Below are 25,212 nucleotides of genomic sequence, written 5' to 3'. Positions count from 1 at the left end.
TACAGTGGAATGGTGGGCCAATAAACCCACAGAACCCATATCTAAAACAAATAGCTGACAGAAATCAACTAATATTTATAGAAAGTGTGTCAAGTTTATCAATTCATCAGAGAAATGAGTTTGATTTTCATTTAGGATATAAGTTATTATAGTTATCGGCACGAATCTTGAGCTCTGACCTACATCTGCGCAGAAGTGATTTATTAGCAAAGAACCAATCCCGAGTGACGGCTATGACGCGATGCACTGCGGGCCAATCACCGCTTTACCCCGCCCCGCGCCTCACTTCATACCACAAAGGGACTCAATAAATTACTTCTGCGCAGGTGAAAGTCAGAGCTCAATATTCGTGCCGCTAACTATACTAGACAATTCTAAAGTGTACGCCATCTTCACCTGACCTAGTCATTTCATATTCTCCTAATCATTAGTGACAAATAAGTTATTATTACTTGTCCTCTATTTGTGCTCAATTTTGTGTTGCACCTGTGCTTACTCACAAAACAATCACCTGGCTCTCCCAGGTCCCGTTTGTAACCTTGAGCAACACAAAACAGGCCAAAAATTTCTCATGGACCGGCTGTTCGAGTTACAGACATTTTACTGACACGTAGGACAATTTACTTTTTGAACGAAACGAAAACATAAACTAACAACTACACAAAAATAGATTAGTTAGGTTTAAACCCCCATTTCAGATACATAAGTCCAAAAGTCGATCAAAACGTTGTGTCCGAGTAAGATTCTTTTGCATATTTATTACATCACTTTACACCTGATGGGAGAGTCCAACGGGATAATTTCAGTGCACCAAAAGAAGACATTACAATTCGCAAGCAGCTGGATAACTCTATTTTAATTCTACATCTGGCGAACCAATTAATTTCAAGACATACAGACTAACTCCCACTGCATATTATGAGATAAAAACTATACCGCTACTTTATACTGGTAGAATGTGGGATATAAAAGCTGTGCGGTGTAAAAAGGCGGGAAGGCGGAGCCTTATTCGGGCGGCGGATGCGCGGCCTTGCGAGGTCGACGCGGCCGACAGTGACACCGAAAGGAGCGTGCGAACGTCGCTCCCCGAAAATTCAAAATGTAAATTACGTTCAATCCGGTCTCATAATACTCATGTGCCGACATCTTTCAATAGCATGTTTTGATTTAAAATAATGTATTTACTTGACATTTTAATAACATATGAAGATTGTGAAGACATCAGTGACTCAATTTCAGAAGAATTTGTTACAACAATTGGTAAGAAAATTAAACCATAATTGGTACATATGTCATTTATGTTTACCTAAATAAAACACCTCTATCCAAAAGACACCAAAATTACGCTACGGTGTAACAGACTTCCAAAATGCGCAAGCGCAGACAGTCTCGCGCATAGAACCGGTCGCTGGATTAACTGTTCGGATCATTAATATCGACTTCCCTTACGCAACACCGTGGAATATCAATATTGACGCTTCGTCATGGACCTCACCGTTATGCTAAGGAATCTATTAAATGGCTTATAGGTTCTAGGTAACTAGGATCTGACTAAACTAATGACGGCTAGGTAATAAACGATGGGGGCTGGGAAAAATGTCTTTTGTGAGATGACGTCAGATAAAGAAGTATGGAAGAAGACATGTAGCGCCAACCTCAAATAAAAATTGGGGAGACCATAAAATATGTAGTTTCATATTCTTTTGAAGTACACGGTTGCGCTTTCCGATAGGCACACCTACTATACAGGCTTATTATATTAAATTCAAATAAAGTATACCTATATGTCCTACGTATTCAGCATTTCAAAACCGCAATATCCAGTAACTTTATTTCGGTAATTTCAGGAAAACTATTCGAATTATACGATGCGACTTTATCTAAGCCGTATAACTGATGTAAAAGAGTAAATTAGATTTTGTTTTATTTTATCTATTACATATTCTGAAAAGACGTCCCAAGTGCTCATTATCGGTCAGTGGGGCATGGCATAGCATGTACGGTTAAATAACAACGTAATTGATACTTACTCTAATTATCTTACAAAACAAGAGGAAGGCTTCACCCAACACTCTTCAATCATAACTTTAACCTGGTCTAAGTACATAGCCCATAATGTATATTGCAAGTACTCATTAAGCCAAGCCAATTTCAACCTTATTAGAACCCATTAAAGTTGTGAAGAGTATTCATGTAATATCCGCTCCACTTATTGGTAAATGACTTATTTTTATTGATTGAATAATAATATGTATGAGGAGTTACACTATTGCATACGTGACGTAATATGTTGCAACAATGATACTTAATAGTACTTAAACATATTTAAATAAAACCTATTTAAAATATTTTGTGAGTGTGTGTGCGTCATGTAATCTTAGATCGATTGTTATCTTAGATTAGATAGATACATGAACAGTAATATAAAAGAAATGAGCCGACAACTCACTGAAATATCAGTTTTAATCTGCAATTGCCATTTCGTTTCCTCAATAACTTTATAAAAATCCTGCAGATCTTATAGTAATTTCTATACAAAAGAACATGTCCTATTATTACAGAAATTAAAAACAACGAAAACAGAGAAAGAAGTAGGTATAAGTAATAAGCTTGTAAAAGCATTTAAAATGTTACTTAACCGTGAAAAGTGAAACGAATTTCATGAAATTGTCTATATTTACGACGTTTATTTTTAACATAATGCACAATTTCTTCTAATACTTCTTCTTACATAACATGATTGGAATATAAAAGAACCGCATGAGAAAGGCACACCAATTTCGACATACAATATTATAATGAAAATGATCAAGTCTCAGCTTTTAGAACTACTGTATAACAAAATTATATGAACAAACGAAATCTTTCTTCGGCCTTGCACTACCTGTCTACCAGTCTAAGTACCTATCTACCAGTGAAAGGTAGTTATTTAGTTTAAAACAACCACCAAGAGTGAGTTGCATGCATTGTTGCAACTATACGAGTACTTGACTATATTATGCACCGTCGCCACCACAGAATTAATTGCAATTGATTTGTTGACCACAACATTGCTTCATACAGCCACCGCAACTTCTTACAGGCAAATATCTTGTAGTTCTAATATATTAAGGTACCCATTCAAAAGTTTGGATGTGTAGTTTTGATTGTCAGTCCTTACAGCATTGTGCATAGTAGGTACCTTCCAGGAACTACCTTAATTCATTTTCAAAAGCCAATCAAAGCTTAAAGCCACAGAATGATAATTAACCAAAGAAGCATGCTAAAGATCCCACTAGTTTTCACAAAAGCTTAATTTACATTGCCAGCCTTGTCAGTAAAATAAAAATGTCGGTCATAAGTTATAACCGCTAGATGGCACCAGATACAGCCATTGTTAGGAGCTGGAAGCTCGGTAAGCAATGCGTGGGAATCACCCGCTTCCGCGACAAGCCGGGTAAAACAGGCCGCTTGGAGGTACAGATTTGGTCACACTGAGGCGAGTGGCAGAGCTTGGATCCTTGCTCCGACCTGCAGGAACAAAATGGGGTATCTGATGAAACACCACTCTGTGAAAAATTGAGTGACCCCAATGCACCATAACAATAATTAAACAACCAACTGTAATATGTAACTCATGAATCTGAGTCTGAACGATGAACCGTCAAAAGAAAAACCGTTTTAAAATCGCCTAGAATTTGTACAATTTATATTATCTAACAAGCTAGCTGTAGCTGTAACCTACGCTTATACGATCGACAATTTCAAACCGCGAATCGCGTACGATGTGACACAACCTCTGCGAAGTAGGGTAATGTGCAGTAGTAATGAGTTTCAACAAATTAAGTTATCCGAAGGTGGGTTAGCAGCTGGTGTTAATATCGGCACCGAAACAAATGAACACCGTTATATCGTGTTTATGAGGAAAGTGAAAGAATTCACTCATTTAAAGGGCTATATGGATACTTAGCCTCAAAATACTTAACACATACAGAGAAAGCAGAAACATTACTTTCAATGCTTATTAGTATATTAGTCAAAAGATTTACCAACGGAAGCTTCCATTTCGCTCCGAAGACAGAACGCAGTCGAATTCAAACCATCAGGTGATGCTACGATAAGTAGATGGTTTAGTGATTTCAATACGTTTATAAGTTCAATTTTATCGCATAGGTGGTGAGCTTTTTATAAAATGGTAACCGCTAAAATGGAATCCTCAACACATACCATTTACCATTCTACCAACTACCGTAGAAACATGAAGCCTCTTCCTAATGCCACCCAGAGCTCCGTTAACCCGATACACGAAAGTATCATGTAGCTAAGCCTCCGTGATCATCATTAGAGCTCTCACGCTTTTGTCTTACCAACTCATTAATGATCAGCTCAGCAAAACCGACTTCACGCCACTACCAGACACGTAAGGTGTTGCCATGTAACAATACAATTAACGGTACAGGTATCAAATGAGTTTATGGTTGTAAAAGTTTTTGTCTTACACTCTAATTCTCAGTTGTTATACGCAAATAAGCAGTTGGATTGGGGTTCTATGAGGTTAATTTTAATGTTAGCGATAGAGATCATAGTCTCGATGTTCCTCAGTTTTGAGGATACGATCAAGATGATGAAGAAGACATTGAAGGAAAACATGAGTCAGACTAAAACCTACATTTGGAATCTTGTTTAAGTAGTTAAGCGATAGATTAAGCTCATAAGCTTATTATATAAGTTCAAAGTGCAAAGCCAATGTAAGTGCAAAAGTCTTTGGTAAAATGACTTGTTTCTTCATTGGAGACACCACACAGCAGATACAGGTGTCACTAACTAGGTACCTACTCGAATTTTTTCCAAGAACCATTGTAAGATGATGAATTATAATTTCCCTTTTATTGCTCATAACTTTACAGTAGCTACCGTTGATATCGGTTGAGCAATATCTGTGGCGATTGTGCGGCGCGGGAGTCGAACCCGACACCGCTCCCACACTCGAGCTTCCATGGAACGTAACGTGAGCGAACAGTTGTTTATTGATGCTGAGATAAAACTTAATTAGGTCTGTCTGCCAGTCTGTTAGCTTAAACCTATAAAATGATAGGTACACAGTTGTGGTACAGTACTGTTTCTGGGAATAATAGATATACTTAGGTAAGTCTTCTATCAAACTCTTTGAGCAACGATTATACAAACAAGTTGGGTTGGTGAGGACTAGAGAAAACAGGGACGAGTTTTAAAACGTTCGAGATTCAATGATACAATCTGGGATCTGGGAAATTAATGCGTTGTTGTGGAACTGCAACAAACTTTGTTAGACAATCAAACATGCAACTTTTAGATTTGGGAAGATCAAGTCTTAAGTATCTACTACCATAGGTTTTCTATGAACGAAGTTTGTATGAAAACCTACAGTTTCAGTTCAGTTTCAGTTTCAGGACAAGTCATACAACAGTAGACAAACAATAAAATGCCCTTTAATTAATGCACTACCCACTTACGTAACCACATGTGACATTTCACGTACCAACCGGCCTTGCTTACCGACTGATCGTAAACAAGTCTTATAGTAACCGCCGCCATATTGGTAGCGTTGTCCACGAGTGGTCAAGCCGCCCCGCTGGTCATTTGACCTTCAGACCCTGGAGCCCTGACGATTGTATTGTGTCGGCACGATTAACACAATGTTGTTGAAGTACCAGAAGTTAATGTTTTGAGATGATGGGTTTTGTAAGGTTTAAGTATTTGCCCGTCTTCCGTGGAGAAGTCGCTTGAAATGTATGTGGCATGGGGATTTTTTTACATACGTAGGTAGGTACCTAAGTTGTCGCGCTAATTCACAAAATAGAAATTACGATGGTTTTGAGTAGGTACCTACCTACGTAACAAATAAGTTTTCGTAAAAATATTTTGTATTGGCAAAAAACATCTGAAAAAGGTATTGAGCGACTAAATTAAAGAAAAATATAATTCGATAATCACTTCTCAAATTATCGATTAATTATACAAGAAGTATTGTCCAAAAAGGAAGTTATTTAAAACTTGAAAGGCCTATAAAGGAGCACTTGCCCAAATAGAGATAACAACAATATTCCACAGATTTAAACTGCATAATTTTAAATAATAATCGTATAAGTTACAAATAAACTGCCTATTTATACGCGGTCAGTGACAAAGTAGTAAAACACGGGAACAACTACCAAAAGTTCCTGATATGGAAGTATAAAACGTCAAATTTGACTATTTTGCCGTATCGGGGACAACAGTGGGCGAAACACCCACTGCTGGGCGTGAGAACTGATGCTACGATTACGCAATATTATTATTTTAATAAACAATGTCGTAGTAGACAATTAATTTAAGTCTAATTTTGGTATTGTTCACATTTTTCAGTCAATAATATTTATCTAATATTTCAGAGAAACTATAAACCTTGTCAGTAGTAATTGCTGACTAATTGAATAAATCCGATTGTCACAAAACGGATACTTCGGGGATGTTTTTGTAAAATACGTAATCTAAATATCAGATAATACATTTAACAACATATATGATATAGTCAAGTGTGTGTGACATTGCTTTAAAATCAATCGATAAATTAATTACGCAGTTACAACTGCCACCTACTTAGTGTTATCTAAGTAACGGATATTAGCCCAAAGGGCTGGTGGGCGAACGTATTGGTAAATTTTCAACACATGGCGAACTACGGCCTTAATCATCGCCCACCGATAGTGGGCAGAAGAAAACCCTTTAATACTATAAATGAAGGTTACTTACATATTTTGATTTCCAATCTCTTGGGTATGTCCACTCCAGTTTGCTATCAAACCAGTCCAGATACTGCATGATCAAAGATAAAATATCCCAAAACACAACCCTTAGTTCTATGCAGTATTCAGACACAACAAAACCGTTGCACAACTATTTTGTTAAACCAATAACTATTTACAGAAAATGTTAGCAAGCATTACTGGAATAATAACAGAAAATATAAAATCACACCACCTCCTACAAAATTCTAAACAAAGAATAAATTTATAAGCGTTTGAATTACGAACTCGTGCTAGACCATAGACTGTAGAGAATATAGTTTTAATTTGACAACAAAGGCTAAGGCTAAAGTAGTATAAGGGCTAAAGGCTCTTATTTCTTAACACAAAGAATAAACGTGGGCGCCTGTAAACTCAACACATGGCCATATATGACCTTAAATATATCGCCCACTGAAATATATTATCGTAGGCGAATCCCTTTCAAAATGTTATGTTGTAAACAACTATTTTACCTTTTAACCTACCTATCAATTAGTTTCATAATCGAAAGGTTTGTACCTACTAGGAAACTACTTTGTTACAGCTTCAATTCTTTGTCTGTTTCGAACCCATTTACAAAATGTCGAGTACCGTGTTTCAAAGTGAAACAGTGCGCAACAACAAGGGCTGCGCACGCATGCGAACTTGACATTGTCTATTCTCGCGCCGGAAACCGCCCGGACGCGCCGGAAACAACCGCCCTTCAAAGGGGTAACATTGTTTCGGGGAACGTTAGCGACAAACAAACACACGGTTAATTTTGTAATGAACTTGAGCTTTCCGCTTAAAGTAAACATGTACAATGTTGCATTTTAACGTTTAAGCTGAAACACGTGCGTATGCGATCTTTTGTGTTCGTAAAGTTAATTAGCATCAACGAAGTACACCGATGAGGCCGATTTATGTCAGTTCTTGGTTTCAGGTGCCACGAGATGATTTCAAACCTCCAGCATGTTTCGCACTAAATACTGGTCTACAAATGGTGGTCATGGATAGCAAGCAGAGTGCAAAGGTGTTGAACTGAAGGCCCATTGAACAAACCCCTAAAAACAGGGTAAACTGTACCCACAAAGAAACTTTACTCAAAAATCTTACTCAGACAAACCAATTTTCACAGCAACCCGCTGTAATCACTAACCGCTCTTACAATATTAATATCCTTATTAAATTAATTAACTCCTTCCTACTCCTAGCGGAGCCGTGAGAGTTGTCCAAAACATCACAGATGATCACTATTATCTTCCTATACATATATTCTATTTATTTAAAAAATATAGCACAGAAGGTCCAATTTGCGTGACATACGAAAACTTACATAAGTATTTTTTAACCTGTAAAAAATACAATTAAAAAAAATCGGACCATAAAATTGTCTATTGACGGTTATTTGAAAAACATACGTCAATTTTCGTTGCACGCTCAGCTTATTCTTAGCCTGTAGGCAGATTTCAAACTCTGGCTAGCTGTAAGGCTATACTTACTAAAACTAATCTAAACAAGCAAATTAACCGAGCATTGGAAATTCGAAGAGGAAGTACCTAAATAGGAACTTCTATTTCCTTTGAACCTTCTGCTACATTTCTATGTATGCCAATGCATTGTGTAGCCACATGCCGCGGTGCGCTGCGTATACGCATCTGCCCGCGATTCCCACCCGCCGATTTTTACTCTATACGGATGTAGGTGAGATTTGGATGCTGAGGATTGTTTTATTATAATACGGAAGTAAGATTAATAGGTTTACTACGGGAAGGAAATGTTTTAGTTTCATAATTTAGTCGTTGTAGCAGGATCGGCAGTTATTTAATTCTACCTGTACTCCTAAACATCAACCGGTTTAATTATAAAAAATTATGTGTCCAATAGGTACCTACCCATTTAAACTAAGTACTTAGGTAAAACTGTCAAATTGTTTAGGTAGATATATCGGAAACTCAAATCATCAATCTATTCGGTTCACCTCGTTATCAATCATTGGTAACCCAAGTAACACAGTGAAGCCATATAATAGCCGAATAACGGCATGTATTTATCGTTTAAGCATTATGATCTAATTCTATATTAGTTTTATAAACAATTATACTGCTAATCAAGTGCTGATTTGGGCACAAATTAAACAGCTTTTGGCACGTAATAGGTTCACAATGGGCACTTTAAGGGCATTACAAAGCATTATACTAGCATTATTATGGTCAAAAAAGTGTTAATAGCATGACAAAAGCATTATATTAGCATTATTATAATCAAAAAAGTGTTAACAGCATGACAAAAGCATTATATTAGCATTAATACTGTAAAAAAATATATAATTGCATTATATTAGCACAATTATTGGCAATGAAGTTGTTAATCGCATTACAAAAGCATTGTACTAGCATTAATACAACACTAAAATTCTTCATGTGTTCACAGTTGAAACTTAAATCAATCTGGCATTACAGAAAAAACATCCTTATTGCCATACGGTACAATAGAAAAACATAATAATTTAAGTAATTGTCTGCGATATTGACTGTGGTGACAAAAACTGAGTGCGAGTTTGTTGTTTTTGTTTATTCTCGGTAAGTTTCTCTTGTTTTTATTATTGTCTTCAAATATTACTGCGGAATTTAGTTTACTGTCAATGTCTATATAGTTTTTATTGAAAATTTTCACGCGCCTTCATTTTACAAAGGTTTTGTCTTGGTTTTGTTATATAAAAAAAAAGTATGAAATAAAAAAAAACGTATTTCTGCAATTTAACAAAATTTTTGCATTATTAAGTTAACGTAATAAATTAAAAATACTAAATTAACCTAATACTACTACTAAATTAATGAATAGGTCGATTATTTTTTTACATAAGTCGAAATAATAATATTTTTTGGCAATGGAATATTTACAAAATGGTGTCATTTTAAAGCAGCTTGGTGAACCATTATATGAGCTTATTAATGCTCTTAGCAGCACAAACACTTATATGTGAACAATTATTAAGCCAAAGGCCAAAGAGAAGAGTTTTGATAAACCACTGTAGTGCCATCGTCTGTAAAGCAATATTATAAGTGTTCACATAAATGCCAGGAGACTGAACATGGACTGTGAATTTGTTCCGTTATAAAACGCAATTTTAGTGATCCTTAAACAAAAAGACAAAACTCATACATATCCTTTTATTTTAACCCTATTTTTTAGAAGTTGAGTCTGTTCGTCAAGGCCATCTGAACGAATTCACCGTTGAAGGGACAATTAGGGTCAATTCCACTGAAAGAGCAGCGGCCGGCAGCGGCCAGTCAGTCAGTTTCCGTGCTCTTACGGCCGCTGCCGGCCGCTGCTCTTTCAGTGGGAATTGACCCTTAGGTACTTATGTGCCTATTAAACATTATGCGAATAGAAAATGCATATTATGCAGACGTACCTACTACAGTTAGCAATAAAAAATAAAATTGTATTATGTGATAAAATGGTACAAAACTACTTTTCACTGATGGTCCTTGATGAGGACCAACACAACTCATGATAGAAAAGTCTTTGTGAATATTATAACTAACAATTATAGCTATCGTTTCTACTAGATACTATTAGAATGAGTTGCAAAATTATACATAGACGCCATCTTCACATTCCCCTCTCCCCGCCACGTGAACCGACTTAGTTGCGAAAGACTCACAGAGTTGGTCGCACGTATTGTTCGTTATTTGTCTTTAGGTATTTCTTGCGTAGTTTATTAGTTTATAAAAAGGACCATTCTTTACATTTTGTCAGTGTATTTAGGTATATATATACTGCTAATGTTGTTTCTTTGCCGTTAATTACCTATTGCTTTTAAAAACATTGTTTTATATTTTCAGTGATTAAGGTTAGGTACCTTACCGAAAATGACATACAAAATAGTGCAGACAATAGAGAGGTAGAAAAAGTCTGGTTATTGTACCTTCTTTCTGGGAAGATAAAGGAAAATTGTGGTGGCCGCCTAAAAGACTCTGTTTAAATTAATGAAAGATGACCAATCTAAACCCAGTAAAGACTGGAAATTAATGAAGTGCACGTTGAAAAGAAACAATATTCAGACATACCAGCTTGCTGATGATGAATTATCTGCAATGGAAGAAAATTCAGACACAGATGTTCAAGATACAGTTGTGGTTGAGCCTCGAGAGACAGTTGACCTGCCAAGTCAAGGAGAAATAAATTTTGAACTTTTGGCTAATAATTTGGTAAGTTAATATTTTTTGTTTGTAGTTTTGGCATTTTACTCACTATTATGTGTCGTAGTCAGCGGGATGCGTGGCAACGCAGACCCGGTCTCGTAACAAGCGCGCGGGTAGATCGCACGGCACTAGATCAGCGCAGGCCTCTGTCACTCGACGTACTTGCGCGCGATAAATGCCTACCGCTCGCTGGATTACCGGTAACCCCACGCGGCTCAGGGCTTTCAATAGTATCACGCGCGCGCGCCTCAATATTACTATTTTATTTCGTGGCATGTTATGCTGCTGGTTTTATTAGGTTTTAAGCTACCTCACAAACTGATGGATTATTTTGAGTTGTGTTGGTTTCTATGCGACTATTGTAAGATTTAGAAACATTTTATATTTATGAACTTACTTATCTAGTAATTCTATTTTTTTAAATAAATTAATACTTGTCTACTTTATTTACTTTTTACATTTACTTACTTTACAGTAACAACAGAGATCATTAGGTACCTACTTGTTTTACTTTAGATACCTACTTAGTTATATGAACTGTATTATGAGTTTTGTAGCTCAAAACACATCTCGAGTGTAAGTAGATATAGTTCTGGTCCAACTTAATAACTTAATGACGACTCGGAACATTACGCATGTCGCTACGCAGAAACCAATTTTAGGTATGTATCAACACTCGACGGAGTACCATATGGGGTATGGCACTTGTGCTCGAAAATAGTTGGAAACCGCCTTTGATTTAGACGAAAGCTTTACTTAAGTACTTAACTATGCTTACGTATTAGGTAATATTACTAATATGTACCCATACTCCATTTTAGTAGACGATCCATTTTAGTAGGTTAACTAAAGAAAAATATTCTTGATATTACTTTTATTTAAAAACTCAATTTTAAAAAGGCTATCTTAAAATAAGCGTAACTTCGTTTCCAACTTAAATATTAATAAATTGTAAGAAGCAACCCTAAGCACGGCCACGGCACGGTTGCAGTCACTGAACTGTGCGCTATCGCATTGGAATAACAATCAAGCGCTCGAGCTTTAAGGTTCATTTTATAACGCAGCTAGGAATTTGTAGGTAGTTGGGGAACTTGTAGGTGCTTATAACAGTAGGTATGGACTTTTGTATGGAGTGATTTATCTGTTACGTATTAACTATTATATAATCTGTGATCAGCGTAGTGTTGTGCGATCTACCCGCGCGCTTATTACGAGACCAGGCCTGCGTTGCTTTTTTTCATTAAGCCCCTTACTTATAAAAATCTCTAATCACCTTTTAAGCAACATTTTAACTAATCACTACTTAAAGTCTTAAGTAGTGATTAAATGTCAGTTAAGACAAGAAAGAATTAAAATTGATTGAATTATTTTCAGACATACAATCAAGAAAATCAGGAAAACTCAAACATTAACCTCACAGCTACTGAAAACTTCACTAACAGTGAAAATGTACTACAGATATTAAACGCAGAAACTGTGAACTTTGATCTAATTTTAAGTAATCAAAATATTATTGCTCAAAAATTGGATGCTGTACTACAAATTCAAGAAGTCGCTGTCAAAACCAAGAAAAGATAACCCAAGAATTGGCCAGACAATCTGTTCAGTTAGATGAAATAACTGTACAACTCGCAGAGATAAATGAGGGCGTACAACTGGTACAAACGTTACTTTATTGAAAGATGTAAACGCTGCAGATAATGAAAGTTTGCGTTCAAGCCCATTGACAGTCAAAGAGAGCTTATATCACTGGACCAGTTATTAGCAGACAAAACAGAAAAAAAAATTTCGACATCATTTGTCATTTTATGCACACCTTCGAACGGCACAGGAATAACTTGTGCTTATAAATTACTTGATATTCTATTTACTCGGGATTTCCTTTGCTTGTGTTCCTGGGCGGGTGGAAGTAGAGGAGATAGGTCCAAAATTGCCCTTAAAGACTACAAGAACCTTCTGAAATTCTTTCATGCAATGATACTAACTTGGGATCCAACATATACTGTTCAAGATAACGAAAAATTTTTCAAAATTGTTACAAGAAATTCAACGCAAAGGAAATGCATGAAAAACGTAAGAACATCTTCTAAGAGATCTCGCAAGCTTAAGGATAATTTAGATAAACGACAAAAGACTGGGAATGAAAAGCCACCAAATGATGACACCAAAGACACTGAAAGAGAAAGCATACAAATTGAAGCACGTGCAGCAATTGATGTTGACGACGAAACTGAAGAAGAAAGCCAGGTAATTCAAGAACAAGCATTGGAGAAAGAAAATATTACTAATAATATTATTGATGATGAGGATGAATATGATTTGTGTTAATCAACGTATTTATGTGGTTAAGTTTTTAAAAGGTAAAAAGTCCTACACTAAATATTTAATTTTGATATTTTTTTGTGTAATCAATCTCAATTATTCAACCATAAAAATTATGTTTCTGCACTCAATAATTTTGATTTAAATTTGTATAATCAATCTTTTTTTAATTAGGTAATAATAAGAAAACAATTGCAATATGCCTACACTATTTCTTTAATAACCCTAAAATCTACCTACGTACTTAAATAAAACAAAAATGCTTAAAATAACTGGGTTTTTATTGGAACGTATGCAATAATGGTATGAAATATAAGTATTCATAATGATCAATACATACTAATTTACATTGTATATCTTTAGGATTTAAAACAATGTTAAAACTGGTATTATCGTGAATTTTTGATTTGTAAATGTGTAAACGTGAGGATTTTATTGGATACGTAAACACATCTTCTTTGTTACTTATTTTCAAGCCCTTAATACAAGTCCCATTGATTTCTTCAACTATATCATTTATTTCAACTATATCGTTGAAAGTTGTTAACACGTATCTATCCTTTCTTTTTGGGGAAACCTTAAATCGTTGTAAATGAAGTGTTCTGAAATTATTTCTGCTTGCCGTTACGAACGGATGATCACTTTTTTCAGGATTTTTAACATTAAACTCTTCCGTGGCTTCAACTATTCTATTTGCTATCTGTGATAACGGATTTTTTCCACCTCTCAGCAATCGCTTAATGCAATACAGCTTATTCTCAAAAGGGTAAGCACTGAATGAGTGTAAAGGTCCAAATCTTTCAACTTCTGCAGTTACGTGGGTTAAATTGTGCACGTTACTAGTAACGTAATCTGCTCCATAGAAGTCTTTATAGTGTTTGACAAAATCTTTTAGCAGTTCTTTAGCTAATGGCAGCATAGGCAGATGCCTTTCAGTTGAACAGATTGTAATGCCACAGTAAAACTTCAGAAAATGTGAAAATGTGGCATTATTGAGCACATCTGGCAGTATAATAATACTTAGATAGAATAAAAAAGTTCTATATTCAGTAGCTTTCCAAAATGCTAGATATTCCAGACTTCGTACTGCTCGATGAATTTCGGTTGGTAAAATATTGCACTTGTTTAAGAAATTTGTTACAACTTCAATATCCATAGCACGCCATTTCGTTCGATATTTTCCAAAATTACCATCACGCCATCCAACTAGTAGCCTCTTCATAATGCCTAAGTCGACTAAATGCAACGAATCACCAACTGGAAAATCTTTTACCATATCTATTGGAAGATTAAGCATAGGGGAATCAATCTTATGGTGTGCCCCATAAAGTTTTCTACGGAAACCATCATTTGTTCTCTCAGAACAACTTATATCAGGAAATGTAACTGTGTGTGAGTTGTAGGAATATTCACCAACAGTGATACATTTCATGCAGCCATATTTTCCATTAAAGTTACAAACACCTGAAAGAATAAAAGAAATGTTGTGATAGAAAGAAGTTAAATTTTAATTTATCAAATAAATAATAAAAGGAACTAGATATACTCTAATAGGTAAAGCTTATTAGAATATATCATGTCCATTAAATCCAAGATAAACAAAAAGATTTCGAATAACTATAGATAAGGATATAATAAACATATACCTTTTATGAAAGCTCTAGCAGGTGAGTCACAGATAAAACATCTGATCTTTACTGTAACTTTCTTCTCAGATTGTTGCACTAACGAAATTCCGTTTTCCAATAAATTATTAAGATCGTTAATAAAATCTTCTAGATATGCAGCTAAACTCTTAGGTTTTCCTACTCCATAGTAAATTCCAATCACGAAAGGTTTTATGTCTGGATTTTCATAAATGTTACAAAGAATTGGCCAAAATTCTTTCTTTGAGCTTTAAAAATTGGTAAACCATCAAAATTAAAATTTAAAGAAATACATTTTGGAACATCTGTCCACTTTTCAATAGTGTAGTTAAATTATTTGTAATTCCGTTGTGCCAATATTCGCCATCATTAATTTTTTTATGTTGACACATCTTGGTGTTTTTATAATGGTCCTTGGATCTGTAGGTAATATATCCGGAATTAATTGATTTATAATTTTTGCAAGATCTTTTAACGCTATTTGAGTAATATTCCTTTCAATTGCCCATTCTCTGATATTTTCACGAAATGACGATACTTTAACATATTTATCAATATCATTGTCATCTTCACTTTCTTCAAAACTCTCAGATCTTACATCTGGCATTACATCGGGCATTACATCGTGGTCATCTAATTCGGCATTACAAAAGTCATCGCTAAATGGACCAGAATAGGTTTGTTGAAAATTATATTGAGGGCCTACGGAACCTTCTCTAATATCATTATAACTTGAATCGTTTCGTCGTGCATTGGTTTTGTCCTCATGCGAAGTCATCATTATTCTTGCATATTCTTTTGATATTTTTCGCCTTATTCCTCCAGTCCTTGCTTTTATTTTCCATGATTTTTCAGCATTTTGAAAACTAATATTCTTTTTTCAACAGAACTACACGTGAAGCGATACAATGCAATTATAACGTAATTTTTTTAATGCTATATTATCACCTTTATAGGGCTATATAAAAACAAAAGGCTTTACAAACACAGAAAGGTAAATATATGTACAGCTTAATGCAGTATTATAACACAAATATATGTCATTAAAGAGCTATTGGTTTTACAACAATAATCAGTGGAACTTGAAAAATGCGAGCATTACAATGATTTCAGTTTATGCTGTTCAGTAGCATTAGGCTTTTAATTAATATACAAAAATGCTATCAAACAGCCAAAGGTAATGAAAACAGCTAAAAGCTGTACAGTGGATTTACGGAGCATTGTAATGGTTCAACTTTATGCTATACAGCAGCATTAGGCATTGACTTACTATGAAAAAATGCTATAATGAAACGAAAACTTCTGAAAACTGCCCAAGGCTGTATAATGGATTAACAGTGCATTAATATGGTTCAACTTTATGCTACACAACAGCATTAGGCATTTATTTATTACTTAAAAATGCTATTATAGAAGTAAAGGTATAAAAACATGCAAAAAGCTATACAGCGACGTTGCGTCGTGCCGCACTAAAACTAACAGATTTATAAAAGCATTTTTTTATACCATTAACCAACCGTCATACAGCGTAATGTATTATAATGGCTTTTAGGTGCTTATATATAGCGTCAGGCTGTTTGGTGAACGTTTATAAAATCTTACATAGATCTTAAGCTCTATATCACTTCACGATTGATTTGTTATAATGCTATCTGTGTTACTTGGGAAAGACCTTAAAACATAGATAGACATTGTTATCTTTACTTATTTATGTATCTTTACAATAAAACTGCATTTTCTGTTATGGGCGTGATTCGACGCGCCAAAACAAATTCTTTCGGAATACAAAATATGCGCACAGGTGGCAAAATCTCAAGTTCCCACAGAGTACAATAGACTTTTTTTATTAGAGCAGGCGTAGTGGGATCTTGTCCCTATTACATCTATGCTTGTCCCACTCAAAAATAATGAGGTTAGAGATGGTTGGCCGACAGTGTATCGACAGATGTTTATTTATTGTTAATCGCGCTGGGAAATTAGTCCATGTACCTATGTAACTTTATGAACGCATATACCAGGACATAATATTGATTCTCGCGAGCAAAAATGGAATCACCCCTTGCGCTATACAAATACAACGATTGCCAATGATACAATATTTACAGTTAAATGTTTATGGTCTCGTTTGAAAGCCTATACTTTAAATTAAGGGTAGATAAAAATCATTTCCGTATTTCAGGAGCTAATCAATTTGAAAATCGGGCGAAAAATAAAATTGAGCTTAGCTGAATAATTTACCATTTCGAACAAGTACTATAGTTAAGTATGTACTAATCTCAGAATGACAAACTACTCCATCCCGCTATCGATTTATCGATAATCCGTTAATATCGAGAAGCACTTCTAATCGATACGTACGTAAGAGTTCCGCGCTCGGCTCCCATGCATTATGACAGCCATCGAAACGAGAGCATCGCGACACAATGGCGCGCATAAATACATGGAAAACCTAGCTAATGAAGTAGGAACATTGTGTGTTACAAGTGCTTATTACTTGCGTAATTATGCGCCCACGCCGGTATTGTCTTGTCAGGCTGCAGTGTTTAGGTGGGTAATTCTGCCTGCTTACCTGACTCGCTTTTGTGGGAAAAAGTTGACGTCTGACTCACGTTCATTTACTTTAACTAGCAAAGTAATAGAGATATAGTTCCCGCCAAACTTTTTCGCTGCGCGTGTCGTTGTTACACTTCAACATAGGCCACATGTGCATATTTGAACTCCGATTATTCCGCCTTCCAGATTGCGAGAGCTGTACATGGTTTAAAAGTATCTAGGTGTCAACTATATCTAGACAATATTTCAAATAAAGTCTACACACCTACTACCACAGAACAGCTACTATTCATAGTGGTCAATCTGTTATCTAATGATTTCCCACCAACCAAAAAAAAGTTTTTAAAATATATTGAAAAACAACATTTATTAAGTCATTGTAAGTAAAACATAACAAATTAACTAGTATAAGTTACACTTATATTCTGATAGGTAAACAATCACATCACAGCATAAGGGAATTGTATAATTCTATTACAAATTGTATTATTATTACAAAAAAATAGATACTGTTATAATAAATGGCATAGCTAATTCAAAATCCCATGTGGAATAATACAAGAGCCTTTTATAGTTAACTATACTTCCTCTTTTCATAGATTAACCCCTCTGCTCGACAAGATTTTGACATATGACTATACCGTTGATTCGGCGGGATATTTTGAATCGCGACATGGAAGTCAAAAATTTGTACTAACTTTCAACACATGAATTCTAAGTCCGTAATGCCTGATTAGAAGTATTTTACCTATAACTTTAGAGCTCACTTATTTGACAACAACGTGCAAAGGTCAAATGGGGTCAGTTAATTCAGAAAAATATAATAATTACGGTGTTTTTAAGTCTATCGAAAAGTTAGGCATTTCAAATTTGGTGAAAACTTACCAATAAATAATCGCATCACTTTCTCAAACACAACACAAACGTCATATTTATAACATTTTCAATCCATTGCAATACATTTCGTGCACTTATTTATGTTCAATAACTAAAAATCAGCACATAAAATACACAATAAAATGAACAATATTTACAAGATCAAAGTCACAGACAAGTAGAGTTTGGAATAGAGTTTTTTTTCTATCATCGGTGTGCATTCGATACCTAAATCGGATATTTATTATAAATAATCGAATACCAATTTTATATACACTCTTTTGCAAAAACGGGCACCTATGCGAAATCTTAGTTTTAAGGACAATACGTGTATTTCAAAGGGTTTTAATGATTGTAGTATGTTTCTAGCATCAAAAGAGTTAGCCGAGCATGCGTGAGAGTGTATTCTAAATTTGAATTTTGTACAATTGCTAAGAAATTGGTTAAACCTTGTTTTGGACTAATTGCTGGCAGAAAGTTCGTCGGTGTTTTGAAAAGTTTTTGAAGTGATTTTCAGGAAAATGATAATGCAGTTTTAATTAATGATTAATGTACTTTTTGTTAGATCAAATAATTTTTGAAAAACTATGTGTATTTGATAAAATTTTTACCTGCTCTAAATGGGCTATACTGATGATTGATGGCAATGTTAAGAGTTTCGGTATTTTAGTGTAAAGCGTTCTATTGTTTAGATATTGTACCCACGTGTTTTAAAATATCGCTTTTTTATAAATAAACACTATTTAGAAGAGTATCAGTACCTTTGGCTGCGATAAAACCAATTTAAAGTAAGCAGTGCCTATCACAACTCGTCTCCTATCGGGCTTTGACATTTGAAAAATACCAAATTTTGGGATAAATGTTAAAATTAAAACATTAAAAATTATGAGAAGGGTTAAAGCTATCTAAAAAGTCAAATTATTGCCTCGTTGAAGCTCTCGATAACTCCATAGATATCGGGTTACTAAACGACGATTTAGCTGAAAGGGAGTCAAGAATTCAAAATTACTGGCCAAACGTATGTTTCTTAAGAAATGAGCAGATAGCCAATTATTGTTATGATTTAAGCAGGAAAGTGCTGCAGATGCCAGAAAATCTCGGTGTAGGCAAGTTTATTTAATAAAATGTCCGTGGGATGAAAACACGCTATTTGAACGCTCAGACTCATAGATCTTCAGAGGTCTACGGAGTTTCCCAAGAGACGAGGTTGTTTAAAAATCAGTGATAACGAGACCTTAAGACCTCTTGCTTACAGTCTATGCGCTATTTTCTGTATTTTGTAGAATTTCAAGTCTTTTAAAATGTCAAATTCCGATAGGAGACGAGTTGTGATGGGCACTGCTTACTTTAAATTGTTTTTGTCGCAGCCAAAGGTACTGATACTCTTCTAAATAGTGTTTATTTATGAAAAAGCAATATTTTAAAACACGTGGGTACAATATCTAAACAATAGAACGCTTTACACTAAAATACCGAAACTCTTAACATTGCCATCAATCATCAGTATAGCCCATTTAGAGCAGGTGAAATTTTATCAAATACGCATAGTTTTTCAAAACTGTTTTGATCTAATAAAAAGTACATTAATCATTAATTAAAACTGCATTATCATTTTCCTGAAAATCACTTCAAAACACCGACGAACTTTCTGCCAGCAATTAGTCCAAAACAAGGTTTAACCAATTTCTTAGCAATTGTACAAAATTCAAATTTAGAATACACTCTCACGCATGCTCGGCTAACTCTTTGATGCTAGAAACATACTACAATCATTAAAACCCTTTGAAATACACGTATTGTCCTTAAAACTAAGATTTCGCATAGGTGCCCGTTTTTTGCAAAAGAGTTTATTTCTTTTAATAGCAACTTATTTCAATTTTATTTATTAATTTTAAATTATAGGTTCAATTTGTTTTGTTGTTAAGAAAAAGATATTTAAGTTTTATGAAAGTTTTAGCATTAAATTTTTATATGTATTATTTATTTTGGTGTTGCGTCATTCGTAATAATTTTTAACTTTAATTGAATTTTTATTACCTATTACGGAATTTTAATTTATTCTTATATTATTTCTGAACAATTCTAAGATTTTTGTTTCGGCGGAGGGTAAGCCTGCTCATAGAGGTATTTAGCCTACTTCAATCGATCTCAGTGGCGTGCACTTGAGAGGCCTATGTCCAGCAGTGGACTGCGATAGGCTGATGATGATGATGATGATGATGAGGGTAAGCCTGGTGTTCTGAAATATAATGCAATTTGTAACTACCAAAGTAATGTACTTATTTGATGATGAGAAACAATAATAATTGATTGATTTTAAAGTCACCAAATATTTTTAACCGAATCCCAAAAGGAGGTGGTTCTCAATTTGGATGTTTGTTTTGGTCGAAAGGGTATATTCCCATATTTGTTATTAGGTCCAGGATCTGATGATGGAAACTTTGAGAAATCGAGGGCAACTCTCGAAAATTGTAAGCATAGATAAGGTTATAACTTGACACTCAGATGTATGTCTGATAACACTATGAAACAGTAAAGGTTTGGAGCTGACCTGATGATGGAGACCAGAGAAGGTCGAGGGATCTCGACAACCGAACTTCTCCCGTCTCCATCTCCTTCACTGTTGCAGAGGCCTCGTAAATACGAATAATATAAGCACAAACACGAGAAAGTTTAAATATTCAGTTGTCGAGTTCCCTCGACCTTCACTGGTCTCCATCATCAGGTCAGCTCAAAACCTTCACTGTTGAATAGTGCTACCAGGCAAACACCTGAGTGATAAGATTTCAACCTATGTATTTCTGCAACTTTCGAAAGTCGCCCTCGATTTTCAAGGTTCCATCATCAGATCCTGACCTGATGATAACGGGACCACCTCGGAAGTATACGCTATCAAACAAAAAGAATCATTAAAATCGATAAATAAATGGCTGAGTAATCGCGTAACAAACATACAAAAAACGGTCGAATTGAGAACCTCCGCTTTTGGGAAGTCGGTTAAAATAAGTCGGCGGCGGCCATCTTTCCATCTTGGACCAGCTTTCGATGAACAGCGAACTATTTGCCCTTTCAAACAATGAAATCGTCATAAAATTTTGCGATAACTACACCTAACTACGGCTCTCGTCAAATAGCTTTGCCGCTCAGTTAAAAGTTGAAGTAACGAATCGCCATTAAGTTTGGCAGGTCTACAGGAATCCTGCACATAAAACACCCGAAGAAATAAATAAGTCTTCATTTGCCGTCTTCAGAAACCCTAAAAACCGAAGATTTTTTTTATTCCGGCTACAACGTATTTTCTACCACTGATTTTCTAGCATTTTTTCAAAATAAATTAAGTCATTTTACTTTTCCTAATTTATTTTCAGATTATGGTAAGTACCTATACAAAAGTGCAATTTAGTAATATTATAATATAAAATTATTAAATCGATTCTTTATTTTAACGAATCGGATCATTCGATGCAAAACTTCTATCACCGTCGCCATCTTGTCTATGCGTCTTCAAATTTAAAAACAACTAATGTAAAAAACATGGCGAGTTCGATCAGAATTCCCGGTAATTACGATTGGATTTTAAAAGGTATATTTCTAACGGGATGCTAAATATGAAAGGTTTGAATGCGTAAAAATAATTTAAATTTATTTAGTTTTTTATTTAGTACTCACAAATGTGGTTTGATTGGAAAGAAAATAAATATGAGCGTAAATAATTAGGAAAGTGTATGACTGATTCGCAGACCCCAATTGGGGTCTAAACCGAGCTTACGGTGACATTGATGTTCAGACCCCGATTGGGGTCCGCTACGGATTTGACGGTTAAATGACACTTATTAAAACCTTCATTTGTTACTGTTATCACCTTGCAACATACTATTTGTTGATTATTATAATTACTGATACTGTAGAGCACTTTATATTATTTCCTTATAACTAATATTGAACTATTGCATCATTGTACTAATGGGACAAACATATATAAATAACATCATATTTGGTCTTTGAACATGTCATACAGTTCAGTACTGAGCCTATACAGTGGGAGGCCAACAACAGTGAAGTAATCCCCTCCACTCGCTCCACAAATGTACCCCACACCTTGGATACCATAGCCCCGGCTTTGTCCCTGAAAACATATTTTATAAAACTGATAATAATGTTTGATAAAAGCATATCAAAGATAGTATTTGCAAGAAAAATAACTGACCACACCCAATATTGCAAAATGTTTATCAATTTAATTTCATTACATTTTGGCTCTTTTATAACATTGGGAATGGTCAGTCATCTTTAACAATACCAATTTATAAAATGGATGAATAAAAATGTCATTGCTTGTTTGTACCTTGAAGGCATTTCAGAAATCTACTGGGCCGATTTCAAAAATTCTTTCACTGTTGGGAAGCTAGATTATGCCTGGTTCTATTTAAGCTAGGTAAGGGAAGAAGTTCGTCAACCATGTGAAAAAGCTAGTAATAAATAAGACACAAGGAACTTACATAGGTTCTCCAGTAGCAATGTAGCCCTTTATTTGCTTGTCATCCACATTGCCAAAGAAGACATCGGTTTTTCAGTGAATTTCACAGTTTTGTGTTGTGTCTTGACCACCACTCCTGTGTACACGGTGTACACGCCTGATAAGCTGCAAAATTACGTAATGACAATTTTTTCATCAAATGTTCAAAGGTTTCATGGCTCAGAATCAGCAACATGGACACTGTTAAGAGCTTGTCTTTAATAGTAGGTAAATATTAAGTGTGCAATTTATATTTGATCCAGTCCTTGATAAAAAACAATCACCGTGATAACATGTTAAATGCATCTGCTTCTGAAGTAGGTTTACCAAACATCTCTTTACCCAAAGTAACCATTGTATCAGCACCTATAACTACATCAGGCCTCTTTCCCTCTGATAAAGTCTTTTCTCAACCTCTAAAACTTTTTGCAATGCAGTTTCTTCTACAAATTCAGAAAACTATTGAAACTCTTTGGATCTAGGTTCTCTTCAAATAACGATGGGCATAGTGTAACCTTGAGACCCTGAAAAAAATTAGAAATAATATATCTTCGATCTAGAATCCTGCATTGGTTAGTAGGTTAGCTGTAAGCCGGCTGTACTTACAATATTTTCAATAAGTTCTTTTCGTCTCGGTGATCCACTAGCTAAAATTATACTTTTTGTTTCAAAATGTGCATAACCGGTTGCAACATATTTGCTTTAAGCTATATGCTTTTATAATTAATTTTACATACACATAGGACATAAACATAAACAATAGCACGTTTTTGAACTTTTTTTTGGTAAAATTCAAATCGCTAAAAACGTCAACGTCATTTGTCTTGTCAAGGTTGCAATTGCCAGTACTCAGAAGGAATATTCAAGAAAAATCACACCACTATTCCGTGCATATGTCTTGTGGCGCCAGTTTCAACCGACTTCAACAAAAGAAAAGGTCCTCTGGAGAAACTCAATGGAATCACTTCAGGACACGCAGTTTTCATAATCCTTTTTTATATACAAGTATACATGCACTGCGTGGAACTCCTGAAGTCTCCTGCGCACAAAATATTTGCAAACTAATGTGCCACACACTGCTTTGGATTAATCTCGCCATCACAGTGGGAGAAACAGTTCAGTGCATCCAGTGATGATCCAGTGCAATCCCTATTTTTTATGCAATAATGATAAATAAGAGCCAAGTTAGATGGAAAGAATATTTGATTGCAGATAAGAGAATTAAAAAGAAGAAGAAAATTACGTTATGCCGACGACGGCATCCCCAAATAAAATTAGGATAAGGACAGGAAGACCACGACGACACGCTATAAAAATGTCAAAAATATTAAATAGTTATACTTACAATAGTCCTTACTAGTTCTTTTCGGCTTGGCGATGCACTCGCTAATATTATAGATTTTGGTTCAGTATTTGCATTATCGGTTCCAACATCCTTACTTTATCTTAGAACTGGTTCAAATAAAACAAACGAAAAGAAGCAACTTTTTCGATGCAATATATAATCAAAGATAAGATAAGATATTTTTAAGGATAAACAGTGCTAAAGTACTTGGATCAAAAGGAAGGAACGATGGAGCTTGTTTGAAACGAATCGAGAATGTTACAATAGTATGTGATGTGCAAGTACCAAATAAACACAGTGCTAAAAATAGGATGTTTCCCAAGTACACACAAACCTTTGATTAGAAGTGGCGCGTATTGCGATCACAATTATTATTAACTGAGACGTTTTCATGATTTTAAAAGAAGACTGCAAGATTTGAAGCTAACAGGAAATTAGTAATTATTCTAGAGTACTTTGATAAGCAGGTACTCTTTTTATATTAATTTTATCTTTCGAAAGCGACTACAATGGTTCAAAATTGAGATTTCTAGGAATTTAACGATATTAGTTAGTGTATGTAAGCGATGGTGTCCAGCCAGAACGGCACTAAGGAATCGTGGGGTCCATTAGTAATACTTTCCACCATCTCACATGGCCCTTGGACACCTACAAAAATATTGTTCCCTTACTTATAAGTATAGAGTTATCGTAAATTAGTCGCAATCAAAATTTTAATATTAACCCTACACCACTACAAAATTTTATATTAATCAACTTTGCATAGTTTAGAGGCGCCTTTGGTGTTACACTTGGCAATAGGTGGCAATAAGGCCGACAAAGGTGTTGAACTCTTGCCATCTGGTATTTGTAATAAAATCCAAACGATTTTAATAAGGCACATGCGATTACTACGCCTCCTACAACCACATTACAGAGTTTTACACTCCATAATGTGTCGTCTGATATCTCAAAATGATTGATTTTAAGGCATTAAGTA

General features: G+C 34.9%; 1 long non-coding RNA gene and 1 pseudogene across 1 annotated transcript; one reads left to right on the top strand and one right to left on the bottom strand.

Moving 5' to 3' along the window:
- Nucleotides 1–8,986: 8,986 nt before the first annotated feature.
- On the top strand, nt 8,987–13,344 carry LOC135117033 (uncharacterized). The gene is made up of 3 exons (XR_010276599.1): nt 8,987–9,346; nt 10,616–10,981; nt 12,350–13,344. It is a non-coding gene; the product is annotated as an uncharacterized LOC135117033 (long non-coding RNA).
- An 8,663-nt stretch (nt 13,345–22,007) lies between these two features.
- Nucleotides 22,008–24,187, bottom strand: LOC135116979 (dTTP/UTP pyrophosphatase-like; annotated as a pseudogene).
- Between the last annotated feature and the right edge of the window lie 1,025 nt (nt 24,188–25,212).

Source organism: Helicoverpa armigera, chromosome 6 (assembly GCF_030705265.1).
Source record: "Helicoverpa armigera isolate CAAS_96S chromosome 6, ASM3070526v1, whole genome shotgun sequence".
In the NCBI taxonomy this organism is placed as follows: Eukaryota; Metazoa; Arthropoda; class Insecta; order Lepidoptera; family Noctuidae; genus Helicoverpa; species Helicoverpa armigera.
Note: the sequence above shows the minus strand (reverse complement) of the source record. Positions and strands in the feature narration are given on the sequence as shown.